At 42.4% G+C, this 14,586-nt stretch overlaps 1 protein-coding gene and 1 pseudogene across 8 annotated transcripts in view; one reads left to right on the top strand and one right to left on the bottom strand.

The window, feature by feature from the left end:
- The first annotated feature begins 267 nt into the window (after positions 1 to 267).
- Positions 268 to 14,586, top strand: part of TBL1XR1 (TBL1X/Y related 1) — a 230,558-nt gene continuing 216,239 nt past the window's right edge. For 2 of the 8 annotated variants that reach the window (XM_061637357.1, XM_061637351.1), the window contains exon 1: positions 269 to 837. The gene's annotated coding sequence lies outside the window, so the exon portion shown is untranslated. Of the gene's footprint in view, positions 838 to 1,078; positions 1,496 to 2,228; positions 2,248 to 6,109; positions 6,335 to 6,901; positions 6,921 to 14,586 lie in introns of those variants that run through there. The other 6 variants (XM_061637356.1, XM_061637352.1, XM_061637358.1 and 3 more) reach the window with 5 other exon arrangements.
- On the bottom strand, positions 3,675 to 3,793 carry LOC133389810 (5S ribosomal RNA; annotated as a pseudogene).

Genomic DNA, 14,586 nt, shown 5'->3' with positions numbered 1-14,586 from the left:
CCAAACAGGCTTCCATCCACTCCTTCTTGCACCCCTTCCCAAATTGCTTTGTGCGCCAGCCCTTTTTTCCCTCACCCCCACCTTCTATAGCACTGGAACCCCCAAATCTGCTTACTTCTCACTGTCTGCTGCCTCTCCTTTTGCACGCAATCTTGGTTTTTGTCTGTGTGTTTTTGCAGGAAGCAGGCAACAGAAACAACCAGGCCTGCCTGCCTGCCTCTCCTCCCTTCCCTCTCTGTCTCTCCCTCCCGCCCTTGCCTGTCCGCGTGCGTGTGTGGGGGTGCGCACGCTCTTCCCTTTTCTCTCTGCTCATTTCTGTATGGCTGGCCACCTTTTTCTCCCCAGCGCTGAGTGTCTGAGAGCCGTTGGCTGCTCTGAACCGTTTGGCTTCTTCCCTTAGTAACAGCTTTAACATTTTGCCTCAATTCCTCTTCAATCTAAATCACACACATATATACAGAGAGGTTACTTTTTATCATCATCATTATTATTACCTTCTCCTTCCTTGGGACTTAATTTCACCCCTCCCCCTCCTATCAGCCTCTCCACCCCCCCTTTTTAATATCCCCATCCCCCAACACACACCTCACCCAGGCTTGGGATATAATTGAACACTGCATTCTTTGGTGGCGATTTGTGGTCTTTTTATTTTTTGTTTTGCTTTTGGAGGGAGCAGCAATTGCAGATCCATATATTTTTTATCGATATATATTTGTATAAAAGAAGAGGAGGAAACTGCATTTCCACATCTCTCTATGTTTTTTTTCCTCGCCCTCTTTTGCCTCCATTGCAAAAGGAGGGGGTGAGGACGGGCTACAGCGAGCCATCAATTGCAAGGTAAGGAACCCGTGTGTGTCTGTATTTAAATATGTGCGTGTTTATGTCTATCATTCCTGGTTATGTATTTGCAAGAAGAATATCTGGGGCTTGCATAAAGTAGATCTAAAAGGGTTATTATGTGGGGGGCGGGGAGGGATTTGAAGGCGGTGTGTGTGTGTGGGGGGGGTTGAGATCAGAGGTAGGGGGGAGGGCGCCTGTGTTTGTAGATAGTTGGAGGAGGGTGTGTGGGGGATGCATTTTTCAACTTGGCCCTCTCCCCCCTCCACCTTCTTGGAAGTCGGTGTCTTTTAACTTTAATATTTTTCGATCGTTCCTTCTCTGGCGATGGTGTTTTGCTTTCCTTCCCTAGCCTCTGACCTCTTTTTTTTCGTGGTGGGGGTGGGGGAAGTGTTGATTCACCGCGTTTTTGAAGGCAAAAAGGGATTTGCGCAAATAAATGCAACCCAGCAGCCATTATGAAGCGAGCTGGTTTTATAGCCTATTTTTAGACCGATTTTTTTTGTTTGTTTGTGCAAAGAAGAGTTTATTATTTCCATGCATGTCTTTCTCTATATATTGTTATTTCCTGCTTAAAGGAAACACGCGTATGCGTCTGTAAAAGATCACGCTCGGAAGTGTGATTTTTTTTTTTTACAAGCACAAAATTATACAAAAGGTCAGTGGGATTTTTCTATTAAAAGCGGGGGAGAGGGAAAGTTTTGTTTGAGGGGCTTGTGTCTGAAATGTGTGTTTGCGAGGAACGGTGGGGGAAGGGAAAGGATTGTAGCTCTGGCTGAACTCATGTGGGGGATGGGACTCTGGGCCTTAGGATTTCCTCTGGTGTAGTTTTGCAAACCGTGACAATAAACAGCGTCTGCTTTTTCACATTTATTATTATTACGTTTGTTATTGTTAAATATGTATAACTTATGGATGATTTGATTCTCTGGTTTCCCTGCTTTTTAGAGTGGAACGTTGAAAACTGGGGGAGGGGAAGGGAAGGTGCCTTTAAAAACTGTAAAAGTTGCAAAGCTGTTGGAGAATTTGTTAAGTTCTGGGAAGAACCGTGGCACTTGAACAGTAACAAATATAGCTGCAACTGCTTATATATTTTAAAGGCTCCTGTTTCTGCAGTCAGGATTTTTCACCTTTTGTGTGTGTGTGTGTGTGGGGGGGGGCTCTGTGTCCACGTGTAAATACAGTCTCAGGAAATGTTAGTGAAGTAAGGAGTGTGAAATGGCGGTGCTTTTGTTTATATGCATATCTGTTACTTTACCCAACTTAAAATTAAGGGAGGTGGTTCCCAGTGCAGAGCAATGTGTGGTTTTTATCTTCTGCAGGCAAGGATAAAACTATTCATTCTTCTTCTTCCACGACATGGCGTGAAAGTATCAATTAAAGATGGCTCAGGCGAAATGGATTTCTGAGGTGAAATAAGGGCATAAATAAATAAATCCTGGTGATGTTCTTGAGCATGAAAGTTTAAGAAAACAAACACAGACGGTTGGTCAGTAGATTGGTGTTGAAGAGAACTTTTTTTTTTATGGTGTCCCTGAATTGCCTAGTGGAGTTTCTGACTCTTACACGTGCTTTATTTCCTCATTTTTTTCCTGCTTGTGTAAAGGACATACACAATTCTCATTTTTTTTTTAGCAAACGGGGATTGGGTGTGGGGGGAGACGGGAAGAAGACTTACAACTGCTTTCGTTGGCTTTACTTATGTCTTGTGTCCATGATCTGTTCTAACAAATATATGAGACTACCACAAAGCATGCTGTAAGGAGTGTATGTTTGGTTAAGTTGGAGACATCTGTGCCACCCAAAGTTTCAAAAGCACAAGGTTTGGGTTGGCCAGCTACAGAGAGGTTTTGTTTTCAAAAATTATATTTGTGTATAATTGAGCTAGACCACATGTTGGGACCTTATTGGCAGTTTTGATGGAATCTTCATGATGTTGGTTTGGGCCTTTATCTTGGTATTAATTTTTCCAAGGATGGGGTGGGGGGAGAATGCTTTTGACCTCGATCCTCAACTCACTCACTAGGGCGTAAGCCCTATCGAACTTGTCTGGCTTACATCTGATTAAGCATGCATAGTAGATTGCTGTTGATGTCGGAAGTGTGAAAAGACAGGTGAAGGAGTGCTCCTGGAGATGTGTGGGGCTGCTTGCATGAATTTTGAGTTACTTCAGAGGTGGTTCAACAGTGTATTCTGGGAAAAGGTTGGAGAAGTTGCTGATTTGTTGGCAGCATTATTAATTTGAATAGTAATCCATTGAAAGTTTATTAAGTCTTATTTTGGTTTTATAGTAGTACAGGTTTATAGTTATGTTTTTATTCTCATTTGCTATTGCAGGGCCTAGAGAATTTATTTTATGAGGTGTTGCCATAAATAAACAAACAAAATAAATTTTGACAGCATTGGCTGCTTAGAAACTTGGAGGATTTTCTTGGAAAGCATTTTGTTATAAGCAGAGGGCATTGTTGTTGTTATATGCCTTCAAGTCGATTACAACTTGACCCTATGAATCTTTTTGGATATATTCATAGGATTTTCATGGTAAGAGGTGTTCAGAGGTGGTTTACCATTGTCTTCCTTTAAGGCTCCAGTGGTTCTTAACCTTTTCCACTCCCAGCATCCCTTGGATTTCCAAAATATGCTCTTGCACCCCCTGAAAAAATACCGTTCATTTTTTATTTAATTTTAATTTTAATTTATTTTAATGTGTGTTTTAGCCCAACTTAGCTAAGATAAATGACAGTTTTTCAAAATCTCTTGAACAACACCTCACACCCCTAGAAAAAGTGTCTCATACCCCCAGGGGTGCATGCACCCCGGGTTAAGAACCACTGCTAAACCTATGGTACCTGGTACTCCCAGGCGGTCTCCCATCTAAGTACTAACCAGGCCTGACCCTGCTTAGCGTCTGAGATTGGATGAGATTGGGCGTGTTCAGGGTAGTATGGCTGTAGACTGCAGAGGGCATATCACCCCTGTATTGTGAACAGTATCGGGGATGCTGTTGGTGCCATATGACTATTAAATAACAGTAGTTGGACTTGACTTAATGTGGACGTTAAGTGACATGAGCCATAAACCATGGCTTACCATGGACAGGTGCCATTTTGCTCTTCCCTTCTTGTGCTGGGAGGAAACAAACCATAATCTCTGGCTTAGTGTTACATCCAAACCAGGGATCATGGTTTGTTTGGCTCCAAGCCAACCACTATGATAAGTCAAGGTTTATTCTTGGCTTGCCGATTATAGTTTGGTTGAGTGAAGCAAATCTTAGCCCCTGGTTCAGATGTAATGCTAAGCTAGGGATCTTGGTTAGCTCCCCTCCCCCAGTGCTAGTGGGAAGAGTGAAATGGGTGTGGTTTGCTTGTGCTCTTTAAACCATGGTTTATGATTTATGACTGTTTATGACTGTGACATGTGAATGAGACCATTGATTACTAGATTGACATTGTTAACTCTCTTTGTAATTGGGTTGTTCTTTTACTTGAAAAGTGTGGAGGAGAATTCAGCCCATTTTCTTCCAATTAAAGCAAAGCATTTTGGATCTACTGATTCTTCATTTAGAAGAAGAAAAAGGAAGGACTCTGATGTAATAAGCTTGACCCTTACCAAAGATTATTTACCAGTGGCCACTTCTCTTTGCAGAATTGTAGGTGACTGCTGCTTTCATATTCATAGAATTAGGAACTTTTTCTTCCTTAGCATCATCATCATCATCATGGTATCCTTTTGCTGATTACTACACCCTACAACAGGAGTGGGGAGCCTCAGACCCGGGGGCCAAATGTAGCCCCCCAGCACTCTCTCTCTCGCCCTCAGAACTCTCCCCAGGCCACACTCCTCACTGACTCTACTTTATCCTGCGAGTGTTTTTGCCTGGCTGGAATGTGTCCTTCAACTCTGATAACGCGCCTTGTTTGTCTGGATGAAAGATAGAAGGGTGTGTGAGTGGTGTGTAGAAACTGTTGTGATGTACAAAGATAAAGATAAAATTTATGTTTGTTGCTCTGCCCGCTTTTGCCACTGATCCCTCCCACCACTGGCATGTGGCCCTCAGAAGGTTGCTCAGAAGGAAATGTGGCTCTCTGGCTGAAAAAGTTACAGTAATGTGGAATAGCAGTGGATTCAGGATTGACTAAAGAAAGTAATTGTTAATCCAAGTTATAATTAATTCACTACCACAAGATGTGGTAACAACAACTATTTTAGGACCCTTTTGGTACATATGCTCAACTGTGTGGGAGCCATTTCTCTACAGGATGATCCCATACAGCTGATTTTGAATATATAAACCACGTGGACAGGGCTGATGATGTTGGTTGTTCCCACCCAGTCTGAACTCTCCCCCATGTGATATTCACACTCTCCCCAGTGGGATGGGATTGTACATACCCCGGGGAATGAGTCCGACAAAACCTGGAATGTTAGGGACTAGGCCTTTCAATAGCTTTGAAAATTAATTGGCCTAATTCATGGAGAAGGTCTGTTAGCCATGATAACTAAATAGGACCCCTAGGTACAGGGCAGTCTACCTTTGAATACTAGATGCTGGGGACATAAAACCAATTGTGAGAGGAGAGGCTAATCTTCACACCCTGCTTGTGAGTATCCAGAGGCAAATGGTCAACTGCTGTTTGATGAGATGGATGTAATGCATCATTTAAAAAAAAAAACTTGTTTGTTTATAGTATTTATAAACTGCCTTTCAACGGAAAATTGTATACAACAATTAAAACAAGAACAAAAAATAAAAGCAATCCATATGTGATAGAAACAGAAAGTCTCACTGTGAAGAATAATGCATTTAAACCAGAGCTTGGAAAAGTTACTTTTTTGAACTACAACTCCCATCAGCCCCAGCCAGCACGTGCTGGCTGGGGTTGATGGGAGTTGTAGTTCAAAAAAGTAACTTTTCCAAGCTCTGATTTAAACAACTGGCATTGAATAAAAATGCTGTAATAACTGGCTCTGTTGCATAGTTCCCCACTCTGCATTTAATCCCCCAGCCCCTCTCAATATGTTCAGGGATTGCTCATGTTATTGTTGGTCTTGGAATACCTGAGATTTGTGTGTTCTTTCCCCTTCCCAATAACTTAAATTAGTTATAGGATAGGATGGTTATACCCAGAAAAGTAGAAGGCACATGTGTTAGTGCATCTTGGGAGCACCAAGGCAGGCCTCCCAAATGATTATTGAGAACACCTGGAAAGTATTTAGCATTCCCTTCTTAAGGGTAGGTAGAGGGGATATCATTAGCACTTGTTTTGGCTTTGAGTGGGTGTTTGGTTCAGAGAGGTGTCTTCAAGCCTCATACAGCATTTGTGTTTAGAGGCGAGTGTCTTAAAGTGGAACAGTTGGGGAAAATGCTACTCCTCCCAGTGATTTAGGGTACTTCTGGAAAGGCCAACTGTTTACAAGCCATTGGATTCCTCTATGTGGTGGTAATGATGAACGCTTGCATAGTTTTCTTTGAAGTTCCAAGGCGCTGTTGTAAACTGTAAGTGCAAAGCCTCATAAAACTTTGCTTCTGGCTTTGTAGTGATTTCTTCGGCTGCACAGGTGGCAATTGGTGGGGCATGTATGGCAGACCCTGAAAAATCTGGCGTAAGAGAATTGGTTAAAAGTTCAGAACTCTCTCTCTGTGCACGTGTTTGAGTAAGCAATAAACAAGCATGTGGAATAACTTCATTTGACACAAGGTTGCGAAGTTTTACTGTTTGAATGCGATGGAGGCAAACGTTGATAAGCAATAATAGCAGTTCTTGAGGACTTGGTGGCCGTTAAAAAGCCCCAGATCAGTATTGTGCTCTCCATCCTGTAGGCGGGATTGGGTGGAGTGAGGCTAAGAGCGACTATCTTGCCTAAATCTGCTTTAATGATTTGTATGGCTCAGGGTAAGACTTGAACTGTGGACCTTGTCACTCACATGACTCAGCTATGATGCTGTGCCAGCTGTTATAAATAAATAGTCACATGTGTAATGCTTACCCATGGGTGTATATCGCCTTCCTAGGACTGTAACCCAGAATGTTTTTATTTGGAAGTAAGCCCTTTGAAACCGGTGGAGCATCTGCACAAGCATGGTAAGATCCACTTTTTTGCCTCCTTCCCCAAGTTCCATAGCTGCAGCTGGGGATGATAATAATACTGGCTGAGTGTTCAGGGTTGTTCTGAGGATTACAGAGCATAATGTATGTGATGTGGTTTAAACACTCAAAGTGCTGCAAAAATAAGTGTTGTTATTTAGGACATATTTATTTAAGAATAAATTATCAGTGCAGTTGGAATGTACAGGAGCATAGTCACAAGCTGGAGAGATTCTTTAAAGAGAAGTACCTGTCCAGGTGAACAGCATTGGCAATCCCCTCCCCCCTTTGATTCTAATGGTGTAAAACAAGAGTACAGTTGCGATAATACCAAATGTGAGGAATGGGCGTTCTTGCACAGAGGAGCTGTGCAGGAAGGAAGCTTCTCAATGAGTACTTGCAATCAGTGGAGAATAAAGCCTCTATGGAGTGTCTAGAGTTGAAAGAGCGTTGTGAACAATCCTTACCTGTAACGTGCTTTACAAATTAAAAAAAAGAATTGGAAACCTTAGTTACTGCACGACTCAGCTACCCGTTTATTAAAACAAAGTAGATGTCGGAACATACAGACTGGTGTTCTCTTATCCATATTGCTTAGCACTAGATGCTGGACTCAACTGGGGATGCTTGTTCTCTTCTCTTAAGGCTATATTAACTAGGGAATATTTTCTCCTTTGTAGCATATAGAATGAGCTGGCCACTTCGCTCTGGGTACCACCTTTTTCTATGTTTTTGTGGCACTCGGAGTGGGGCCTACTTAGTTGTGGCACCACAGTTGTAGAACAGCTTCCTCAAGAAGACCTGCCATACCCGTTCTCTTATTTCTCTATTGCGGTGTCAGTTGAAACATGTTCTGCTTTTCAATGTTTTTAACAGTAAAAGCTGCTGGATCCCTTTTTTTATATATATAAAAAAGTCTTAATTGATTTTACTTTTATTTCAGATATTCTTATACATCATTTGTTAGCTTGCAGAAAGATGATTCATAAATGTTATATAATGCTAAAATAAATACTTAAATTGCCTGTAAGTGAAAATAAATTTAGTATGTAGTGGCAGTAAATAGCCCTAGTTAAGTCTATGGAACAATGAGCCTTTAACGTTTACTCCCTCTTCTGAAAGAACTGCATTTTACTTGCTTGAAACATTTATATCCTACCCTTTTTTACTTTACAAAATGAATTCACAGTGGTTTACATTTATTGCACATCATACACGAAGTAGAAAAAGAAATACAATACAAATTACAACAGAATCAAATAACACCAAGTAAAACATTAATCATGGGGGTAAATTATAAGGCCAAGAGAACAATAATTAAGTCTTCTGGAGCAACCATGTCTTTGCCAGGTGTTGGCTGTTGCTGTGGAATACAAAGACCTAGGCCTGCCTTCCCTAACCTGTTGTCTAGAAGTTTTGGGCTACAATTCCCATCAGCCAGGACTGTCTGGGCTGGTGCTGATGGGCATTATGGTCCAAAATGTTTGGAGGGCATCTGATTGGGGAAGGCTACCCTGAGTTCTGAATGGCCATGTCTAAAGTAGAGGGACTCATGACTGTTTTCCTGCAGCGCAGGTATCTCTGCCCTGTAAAAGAAATAAAAAATATCAGTGGTATCCATGCAGGTTCATGTGTAAAGTGGTTTCTGTGTAGTGATTGAGGAACACTTGTGCAGAATTTTATGTGCATGTGAAATGGGGTCATTCTTACAGGTTGGCTGCACAGTTGTGAACAGATGATAGTCTTTCAGAAACTGGAAGGTGTTAGGCTGCAACTATTTTTGCCCATAATTCTGCCCCTTCTGTTCCCCCCGCCACCTCCCCGACTGACTGCATAACACTTTGGGCTTTTGTTTCACTTCAGAACCTTATATGCTGCATGAGTATAGTAGGGCCCCACTCATATGGCGGGTTATGTTCCGGACCCCTGCCGAAAAGCGAAAACCACTGAAAATCGGAACTTATTGAATAGAATGGTGTGCGATGCCCGAAAACCGCCGTAAAAGCGGAACAAGCACCATATGAGTGGGGCTTTAGTCTAATTGCGTCTAATTGCGACTGCTGCAGTAGCCAAACGCCGTAAAGTGGGGCCCTACTGTAATCTCTGCTTGGCATTCCATGGTGGGTTGACTAAAGATTTGGGCATGTGGTGAAATACTGCTTTGATGTTGATTTTCCTCTTAGCAGACCATTTGTCCATCTAGCCCAGTATTGTCTATTTTTACTGGCAGCGGCTACCCAGAGGCTCTGGCAAGAGGCCTTTCACATCACCAGCTCTCTGATTCTTTTAACTGGAGATGCCAGGGGTTGTCTGTGGGGCTTGTGCACACAAAGTATACTGTTTCATCAGAATTTGTGGGTTCATCAGGTTTAAGTTACAAGAAAGAGGTTATTGTTTTGACTAAACGTTAGGAAAAACTTTCTGACAGCACTAGTTTTTTGGCAGTAGAACAGATTGCCTTGGAAAGTGGTGTACACTAAATAATCTTTCTTTTGAGGTTTTCAGACAGAGTCTGGATGATCACCTGTTAGGGACGCTGCAGCAGCATTTACTTGTGTATTTTGTTTTTACATTTATATCACCTTTCCCCCCCAATGAGCTCAAGATGGCTTACGTGGTTCTCTTTGCCCTCATTTTATCCTTGCAACAACTTGGTGAGGTAGGTTAGGGTGAGAGATGTTCAGTGTAGCATTTAGGTGAACTTTCCGTCAGTGCAAGGATTTTTCCATATGGAACGTTCTCCCCCTGTCCAATGCCTACACGACCCATTAAATCTGTCATTAATCCAAACCTCTGGAGCAGATTTGGGGATAGTGGGGTGTTTGGGGGAGGAGGTGAGGGGGGAAGTCCGCTTGAACTAGTTGCAGTTGTTCTGTTAGCGCAATAATTTAGTGTAATACTAGCCAGTGATTGGCCTGAGGTCAGCCAGGGGGCTACTTTGCTGAGTGGGGATTTGAACTCTGGTCTGATACTCCAACCACAACAGTTGGGCTAGGTGACCTTCCAGCTCTTTGGTTTTATGAAGTATTACCTCACAGTCCATGTATAGAATTCCTGCTGCACAGGGCAGAGATTGTTGCTAGTTTCCCTCAATGGCTTTAAATATGAATTGGGGGGGGGACACCCAACCTCATGAAGGTCTGTCATTGGCCATTTGGCATGAGTGTGAAATGGAACATTCATGTTCAGAAGTGATGTACACCTAAATTCCTGTCGTTCGGGGAGGGGGCGCAGCTGGCTGTTGTCATGACTATTGTTTGCATGTCTTTGCACAGCTGGCTGGGGCTGATGGGACCTGTAGGCACCAAAACATCTGGTGGGTACCAGGGTTGGCCATTGTGGGAAACGAGATGCTAGATTAGAGGGACTGTTGGTCTAGTCCAGCAGGGCTCTTCCTATTAATCACTGCCTACGGGCTGATGGACATAATTCTGAAAGCAGGCTCAGAAATGTGTTGACACCCTGGACTCTCTTTTTGGAGGAAGGGTGGGATATAAATTTGATAATGCAAATGATAGTGATTATTATTATCACTATCAGCACGTGGGCAGAGTCTGGGCATGTCCCCAGGTGATGCTGGACACAACTGTCATCATTCCCAGCCAGCATGCAGTGTTTGGCGGGAAGGTGATGGAAGCTATAGGTCAGCAATAACTGGAGGCCCGAGACTGAGGGAAGGCTGGTGTAGTCAGTGCTGTTAGGTGGGGTGATGGTATCAGCTTTTTATGTTTCTAGAAACGTTTTCCTCCTTTGCTACTGAATTTATCCTTTCTGCTTTTTTTTTTCTTTCAACCAGTTTACAGTAACAAAATCAGATTTATAGGCAGATGATATTGCCCTCATAGTGATGGATGCGAGACACCAGAGCTGTGTGGGTTTTTTTTCCCATCAGAAAAGGTGTATTTCTCTGTTTGTTCAAATCCTGGATTTAAAAGATTTGTTTCTTTGTAATACTGGGTTGTCATGCTTCTGGCCCGCTTCTCTTTTGCAGTAGCATTAATCCTAGGCCTAATTGGTCTGTACTACCTCAAATTCCTAGACTTCAATATCAGTTGGGTGTTGACCAGTGTCAGGTTCTTGGGTCTCGGCTATGAATAAATATTTCTGATTCCTAGGACCCCGTCATTAAATTTATAGGTACCTCAAATTCCTAGACTTCAATATCAGTTGGGTGTTGACCAGTGTCAGGTTCTTGGGTCTCGGCTATGAATAAATATTTCTGATTCCTAGGACCCCGTCATTAAATTTATAGGTTCGTGAGTGATCATTTTAGTGTGCCTTGAAAGAACATGCAAATCAGACTTCTTCTTGAATACATTTAAAGTACAAATACAGTGTTATAGAGCATTAGTCCAATGAACTGACAGAATTGTTATGTTACCTTGGTTCTAATGTGTGTGAGAATGTGTGTGAGCTCTCGCACTCAAGCCCTGCTCTGAACTTCAAATGACAATTCATATGAACAGTATCTGCTTTTGTGAGAGAGGTTTGGTTCATTTGCTCTATTCCTTCCAGAACTTTCTAACACCAGTATGTCGGAGACTGCCTCTTTTTTTCTATCAGGGTGAACTGCTGTTCCTATAATGAGGATAGTATGAGGCCAGAAAAAAAAGGTGCGAGTGTCTCACTGCCTCAGTTTTATTTTGCCATTGCATCTAACTGTGAATGGATGATCAGGGACTGACTACAAGGAGAGTCACAGAGTTTGTGGCAACCTTGTAGGCTACCCCCCAATTGATACAGGCAATTCTAGAGCTAGAGCAAACCCAACATCATTGTCTTGCAAGCTCCCTTGAATGAGAAATATCACCATGCCTCTAGGTCAGCCTACCAGAGGTTGCTGATCTACAGCTCCTTTTGCCTTGAGCCATTGGCCACATTGACTGAGGCTGATGGGAGTTATAGTCCCACATATCTGGAGAGCGCAAGGACTTGTATCCCATGCAGAGAGGGGAAAGTTTCATTTCATGACCCTTAATCCTTGTGCTAACAGAATGAGTGCATTGCACACTGCCCCAGGTTGAGGAAAGCTGCTCTAGGTAGCTGGTCCCAATGTCAAAATTGCTCTTGCTGTCAAGAATTTCCTTTTTCACATTCAACCGAAATCTACCTTGTTGTAACTTAAGCTCATTAGATCTAGCTCTGTCTCTGGATCAGCAAAGAACAATTCCTTGTCTACTTCTGTGTGGCTGCCCTTTAGGTGTCTTTGAAGAGTGCTATCATCCCATTCCCCCCCTGCACCCTCCCCAACCTTCTCCAGGATAGAAATAGCATTGGGAAGCATATCCAGTACCTGATACCATGTTAGCCAGACTTGGTGGATGTATTTTAAAAGATTGCCACATGTGATGGTGGTAAGGAAATATCCCTAGGGTGGGTGGCCTGTGCTTTAGGTGTAAGATGCCGTAATCATATGAGGGATCCTAGCGGGTGTTGTGTCTGGAGATTCTTCATGGGATTGTGATTATAGAGAGGATTATGCTGCCAGTTGCAGGGAGGCTGTTTCCTATGTCTTCCCTGTGGCAAGTGTAATGTGTGTAGTGGCCCTTAGCTGGCTTGAGCAATTGCCAGCAGACTTGGCTTTGGACACTTTCTCATGGAGCAGCTTGTTTGCTCTTTTGCTCTCTGTGACTTACAGAATATAGCATATGGAAGGACCAAGAGGTTTGGCCTTACTGGCCTAACAATTTCCATAAAAGTGCTTTCAGCGCTTTCCTGAAAACATTAGCAAAATCTGTTTGTTTTTCAGAACTTGGTAGGATCTGCCTGTCTTAGGGTTCCCTTTGTAGACTGGCCACACCTTAGTGCAACTTGTTATTTTATTAGAAGTTAGTTCTCAGAGCTGCTTACAAAACCAGAATGTAAAAATGGTGCCCTGGGCTCCTACTAGGAGGAACGGTGGGGTATAAATCTAATAAATGAAATAAAATAAATAAAATTAACAGCAGAAACATCTGCATGCAGAAGGTCCCGGGTTCACTACTCAGCATCTCTAGGAAGGGCAGGGAAACCCCCCTGCCTGCAACCCTGGACAGCAACGGCCAGTCATTGTTGGCAGTACTGGTGGGTGGCCTATATTGGGTCTGCCGGGTCTGCACTCTGGAAATTCTACTCTTGTGCAAAAAGATCTGACAGTACTTGCAAAATGCATTCTAGCTTTGGTTCTTCAGAGGATGGGAGTTCCAGAGCTGTGGAGCATCTCAGTCAACTGATGTGCCCTTTCTCTCAGAAATAGTGCATGGGTGGAATGTTCAAGAGGATGCTTTGTTGATCTAGGCATAATAGAAACATTTTCCTCTGCCACTTTACTCCTTTTCCTTTTTTTATTCTATTTTATTTTTTTTTAGTTTGTAAGCCAAAGAGGGCAAGGCTTGTCTTTTTTTTTTTTTCCATTGCAGCACTCAGCAGTAACATTGGGTATTCAATTTTAATTGGTGTGAGACACTTTGGGAGGCAGTTTTTGTCTGAAAAGCCTGGTACAGCTACAATAACTATATGCATGGCCTCTTGGGTATTTGGCAGTTGAGTGCTTTATTAGTCAAAAGTGTCAGCAACGTCTGTTGTACCCAGAAGGCAGGCAGCATTGATACTGTCACCAAGACCTTTGCTTGTCCCTAAGCAGCACTGTCACGTGGTCCAAGGTGAGCCTACTCATCCTTTGCAATATTGCAGGAGATCCTGGAATTCAACATTTGGATTCCATGGACTCCCATAAAGTTTATTTATTTATTTAATTTAATTTATTTATTAAATTTATATACCGCCCGACTAGCAATAGCTCTCTGGGCGGTGAACATAAAATAGCATAAAAATACAATGAATAACAAAATAATACTAAAATACAATCATCAATCCAATACAATAAACATTTTAAAAAGTAAATCAGTGTAACTTAAAATGCTTCAGAGAATAGGAAGGTTTTGACCTGGCGCCGGAAGGAGAGCAGAGTCGGCGCCAGGCGTACTTCCTCGGGGAGACTGTTCCATAGTCCAATATGTTCCAATATGACTGCCCCCAGCAAACCCCCTAAATTGGTTGTACTACTCGGGCTGATATTCACTCCCTCCCCCCACCTGTTTCTTTGGGAGGTTGATTGTTCCAGTTTGCACCTCCCTTCTTCCATCATGTGGCTCTTCTGGAAAATTTTGAATTGGGGAAATCTTCCCATTCATATAAGGGTCTTGTATTGTAATTGTCAATTTTTATCGGGAAATCTTCTGATGTCTTAGAGTTATCTTGTTATGATGTGCCTTCAAGTTGATTATGACTTACGGCGACCCTATGAATCAGTGACCTACAATAACATCTGTCATGAACCACCCTGTTCAGATCTTGTAAGTTCAGATCTGTGGCTTCCTTTATGGAATCAATCCATCTCTTGTTTGCCCTTCCTCTTTTTCTACTCCCTTCTGTTTTTCCCAGCATTATTGTCTTTTCTAGTGAATCATGTCTTCTCATTATGTGTCCAAAGAATGATAACCTCAGTTTCATCATTTTAGTTTCTAGTGATAGTTCTGGTTTAATTTATCCTAACACCCAATTATTTGTATTTTTCACAGTCCATGGTATGCTCAAAGCTCTCTTCCAACACTACATTTCCGATGAGTTGATTTTTTTCTTATCTGCTTTTTTTTCACTGTCCAACTTTCACATCCATGCATAG

Source organism: Rhineura floridana, chromosome 7 (assembly GCF_030035675.1).
Source record: "Rhineura floridana isolate rRhiFlo1 chromosome 7, rRhiFlo1.hap2, whole genome shotgun sequence".
Classification (NCBI taxonomy): domain Eukaryota; kingdom Metazoa; phylum Chordata; class Lepidosauria; order Squamata; family Rhineuridae; genus Rhineura; species Rhineura floridana.
This window is presented reverse-complemented; position numbering and strand designations above follow the sequence as displayed.